This window comes from Amphimedon queenslandica, unplaced genomic scaffold (genome assembly GCF_000090795.2).
Source record: "Amphimedon queenslandica unplaced genomic scaffold, v1.1 AMPQUscaffold_13280, whole genome shotgun sequence".
Taxonomy (NCBI): domain Eukaryota; kingdom Metazoa; phylum Porifera; class Demospongiae; order Haplosclerida; family Niphatidae; genus Amphimedon; species Amphimedon queenslandica.
The window spans coordinates 21,796-26,623 of record NW_003546484.1 but is presented as its reverse complement, the minus strand read 5'-3'; the positions used below and the strand labels follow the sequence as shown (position 1 = coordinate 26,623).

The 4,828-nt window shown below is 30.9% G+C and overlaps 2 long non-coding RNA genes across 8 annotated transcripts in view; both read left to right on the top strand.

The window, feature by feature from the left end:
* LOC109583807 (uncharacterized) overlaps window positions 1–1,276 on the top strand; it is a 2,415-nt gene extending 1,139 nt beyond the window's left edge. For 3 of the 7 annotated variants that reach the window (XR_002185703.1, XR_002185701.1, XR_002185702.1), the window contains 4 exons: window positions 156–227; window positions 538–619; window positions 670–741; window positions 790–1,276. This is a non-coding gene — a long non-coding RNA (uncharacterized LOC109583807). Of the gene's footprint in view, window positions 1–6; window positions 105–155; window positions 228–537; window positions 620–669; window positions 742–789 lie in introns of those variants that run through there. The other 4 variants (XR_002185706.1, XR_002185704.1, XR_002185705.1 and 1 more) reach the window with 4 other exon arrangements.
* A 1,384-nt stretch (window positions 1,277–2,660) lies between these two features.
* The window catches only part of LOC109583808 (uncharacterized), a 4,427-nt gene continuing 2,259 nt past the window's right edge, over window positions 2,661–4,828 (top strand). Inside the window, exons 1-3 of the long non-coding RNA XR_002185708.1 lie at window positions 2,661–2,802; window positions 2,864–2,914; window positions 4,030–4,304. This is a non-coding gene — a long non-coding RNA (uncharacterized LOC109583808). The remainder of the gene's footprint in view (window positions 2,803–2,863; window positions 2,915–4,029; window positions 4,305–4,828) is intronic.

Sequence of the window (4,828 nt, the reverse complement as noted above, 5' to 3'; positions counted from 1 at the left end):
TTTTAGTCAGTATAGTTTTTAAATTCGTAAATTTTTTATTCATGCATTAAATAATGCAAGCAATGACATATTCCACTTTTACAGTACTTCTGACTATTAAAGCTGTTAGTTTTGTAGTTTTGAATTTACGTGTATGCTATTTTTATGATAATTAGAATGTCACGAAAAGCTATCAGTATTGTTCATGGTGGTGGACGAAACTCTGGATGCTATATTTGGAGATGTTGGTACTTAATAGAATAATTATTCATTAAATGATTTATTTTATTATGCTACTAATGTTTAGAATTGTACCTAGAAATTTCTTTAATTGTAGCTAGAAATTACTGTCGCCCAAAATTTCTGTGAATTTTGCAGATTTTATTTTAGCAAAATCACCATGCCTTTCAATGTGTACTGATTTTAAAGGATTAAATTTTCACAGTTTTCGAAATCTGCATAATTAGCAGAAATTTTGGGCCACAGAAATATCTAGCTCCATGTGTATGGCATTTGCAATGAAAGGTTTATTTTTAACTTCTTATCTCTGTTTAACAGATAACATTTCCCCAAGACTAGATATATTATCAACTCTTTATTTCCCTTGGCACTACTTAATGTGACACCAGTATATTTCCAGGTCAGTAAAAACTATTATTGCTGTAAAAAAATTTTTTTCGTTATCTGTAGAATGACATTCCTGTCAAATTATTTTTAGAGATGAAAATAGGCTACAAAGTTCTTTGTAAACATTAATGCAAAGTACATGTACTTTTTACATTTATTATTAATATTGCTTATTCCTTGTAGACTCAACAGAGTAACCTGAAATCAAATGTGTGGCTAAACAAGCATTTATTCACAGTCGAACCACAACCAACCGGAAACTCCTTCCCTTAGCAAGATTTATTTGCAGCAACTACGCCCACGCACACACAATTTTATTTTTAACTCTATTTTTTTTAATTGAAATAACTCATGAATAAAATAAGCTGTCCTTGTGAAAATTTGTATGCATTGAGCAGTCAAAGTGCACTACTTGCTGGTATAAGACAAACCATTATAGTCTTTACATAAAGGAATATATTCAATGGTAAGTAAAAAATACACATTACAAACATCTGTAGTACAAATTTGTATCTAAAAACCAGTTACAGAACCTTGGTATTGTTAAATAGAGTAGACTTTAAGCTTTAAGAAAATGCTAAAATATTTTTTGTCCCATATTAGATAAATGAAATATAAGTGGCATAAAATGTTAATAATTATTCTGTACTAGACAATTATGACCCAAAAACTTGAGAGAACATGCTATTTGTAAAGAAGGCCATTGTGTGTAATATGATGATTTATAATAATTTGGACAAAAAAGCAAGAGATTTCTTGGAAAAACATCTTGAAGAAGCTCCGCCACAAAATGCAACAAATGCTACTCACTTACAGTTGTTTTTGTTATTGTTCCATTGTAGTCTCCATTAGTTATATATTGTATGTTCATTGCTTCTATTGTTGTTGTTATTGTTGTTGATGTTCAGTTCAGTACACATTCATTACATTATAATAAACAATGGGTTGTTTATTAAGACTAATTGATAATAACAAGGAAACTAGAAGAGAAGTACACTGAACAAAAAAGCTACAAAAAATTAATAACTAATAATACTAAAATTATTGAACTAATTTTGTACAAAATAACAGCTCATTTACACATTGTGACCTACAGTATTAACAATCAATAATCACATTAAGTACTAGTAGTAAGTAGACAGTGACATTCCCTGTTCTTATGTTGTGTCGGTGTATAACCTATACAAAATTATCGTCATTCTATTTTATTCAATTAGATAATAGCTTATACAATTCAATGACAGCTTAAGCCAGTTACACACTAACACATCACATATCAGTACAGTATAATCTACAGTATGAAATACCCTGGTAACAATATACATATCATCATTAAAGTATAGAGTAGAGTTCAGTTGTTCCCCCTATTGAGAAATCACTAAGACCACTTTTAAATAAAACTTAACAAGTTCTATTTTACATTATATTGTCCATAGGAAAAACTATACTGTGACTATTAACCAGAGGGTGACCTCACAAAAGAGATACTATACTGTACTTGACTATATTAATACATGCAAGGTTTATAATAATAACAGGATATCACTGTATGGCTGCTGTCTATTGATATGAGGTCTGCCCCACCAACCCTCTGTACATACACTCTATACCTATCATTAGTATACAGTACTGTCTATAGAAATAACTTCACATTATATTGTATATACTAAAAGATTATAACTCCTCCTAATGACCTTTACTCATTCATTCATTATCAGACAGTATATATTTACCTAAATTTGAGTTACATCAGTATTCTTGTTAACAGTTGAATATATGTATGGAATATTATTGATTTCACCATCACTTGGTCCCACTTCAGAATACACTCCAACAACTAATAAAATAATAATAATAATAATATTATTATTATTGTGGCATTCCACAGTACACTCCCTTGCACTGAACTTGTGTGGCTTCTTTTAGTTTAGGAACATAATCCAACAATGGAGCCATTTCCCTGTAATATGATAATAATAAATATTAATCAATTAATCAATTAACAACAGGTATAACTTTCTAAACAGCATAAGGACATCAAATGACCATAACTCAAAAATTGAAGTGATTTTTTTATTTTCCGGATACTCCAACCACGTGAATAAACGTGAATGTCTCATATTTAAAATGGCGGATTTTTCTTTGTTCGGAGATTCTCAATTTTATTGTTTTCCTATCATCCCTTATATTATTTAGGTTAGTATTATGATTAAAATATAGTCAGTACTTATTTTTTATTAAAAAATTTAATAAATAGATCTAACTGAGGTAGGATTAGAGTGAAGGTTGGTTGGGGCCTTGCTAGCAGGTGGGTCATGTAATTTTTTCACATATTTGTTTTTTCTTTATTATTTTTGTGAAAGTGATTTTGATCTTTGTTATGTTGAATTTATAATTGAGAATAAGAGCAACTTTAGCAACAGATAATACTTTTCAAAACCTTTTATTGAAAAAATGATGGAATTACCCCACCTCCGTTATACTACCAGAAATGCCTCACCATAAGTACTATAAACACAAAAATTTTAATGTCATATAACTTTCTGTGAAACTCACTTGTGTGAATTTTTGTCTATTTGTACAAATTTGTAGCAGATTAAAATTGTAAAATTAACTTGAGTTATATATCTATGGTTTGAAAATTTTTAAATTCAAGCAATATGGAATTTTACATGTGCTCAAATGTACATATAATTTATGTATAATGTATGATGTCCTTATGCTGTATAGAAAGTTTGAGCTGATTCCGACTTCAATTTTTAAAGTTATAGTCCTTTTAAGAAAATGTCAAAAATCTGAAAAGTACCCAAGGCTATAGCCCATGGTTTTTTCCAAAAATGGCTCCGAAATCACCCCAAATTTTTATTACATTTTCTGATACATATTGATGTCCTTATGCTGTATAGAAAGTTTGAGCTGATTCCGACTTCAATTTTTCAAGTTACGGCCATTTTAAGAAAATGTCAAAAATCTGAGAAGTACCCAAGGCTATAGCCCATGGTTTTTTCCAAAAAATGGCTCCGAAATCCCCCCAAATTTTTATTACATTTTCTGATACATATTGATGTCCTTATGCTGTATAGAAAGTTTGAGCTGATTCCGACTTCAATTTTTCAAGTTATGGCCATTTTAAGAAAGTATCAAAATCTGAGAATTACCCAAGGCTATAGTCCATGGTTTTTTCCAAAAAATGGTTCCGAAATCACCCCAAATTTTTATTACATTTTCTGATACATATTGATGCCCTTATGCTGTGTAGAAAGCTTTAGCTGATTCCAATTAAAACTTTATGAGTGATGTAATATAGTTCTTCATTTTTGATGTGAAATTGTGCATACTTTATCCTGTGGTTAATTATTAATTAATATGTCATTTCCGTTCAGTTCTTTATATAAGAGTCCTTTCTCTCTTCTCTTTCTTCAGTTTCAAAATAATTTTAAAGACTTAAAGTCAAATCTACTATCCTTCATGGATTGATGGTACCAAAGTGTCCATTATATAGAGGCTATATATAGTCTGTACATGTACATGTGTATATGAGTGAGTTGGTGAAGTGGTTTTATTGTGTACTTTATGTGGTATCTTCTTTATTCATTTCCTTTAGAAGTCTTCAGTAAATAATCTCACAATATCCTTGAGGATTGTTATCCTTATCTTCCACACCTAGCTCACACCACACTCACCTTCTTACAGTTGAGGTAATTTTCTTTTCCCACTCCCTCTCTTCCTTTCTAGCTCTCTCTCTCTCTCCCACTTTTCCTCTCTCTCTCTTTCTCTCTTTCTCTCTCTCTCTCTCCTTCTGACTATATTCCATTTATCCCTGTACTACAAGTAGTTGTATTATTATGATATAGTTTATAGTATGTGTCACATATTACCAGTTATACTGTTATCATGTGTATAGTAGCCTATATGTGTCACATTGTTATTTGATACTGTTAGTCTTCACTGATTCATCAATTGTACTGTAACTGCATTAGCTTACTGTCAGTGGATTTATTAATTCAGTTATGAGTAAGTATAGAGTGTAGCCTCTTTATTAAGGACACCATTGGGCCCACACTACCTGTCCTTAATACATGTACAGTGTAGCCTCTTTATTAAGGACACCATTGGGCCCACACTACCTGTCCTTAATACATGTACAGTGTAGCCTCTTTATTAAGGACACCATTGGGCCCACACTACCTGTCCTTAATACATGTACAGTGTAGCCTCTTAT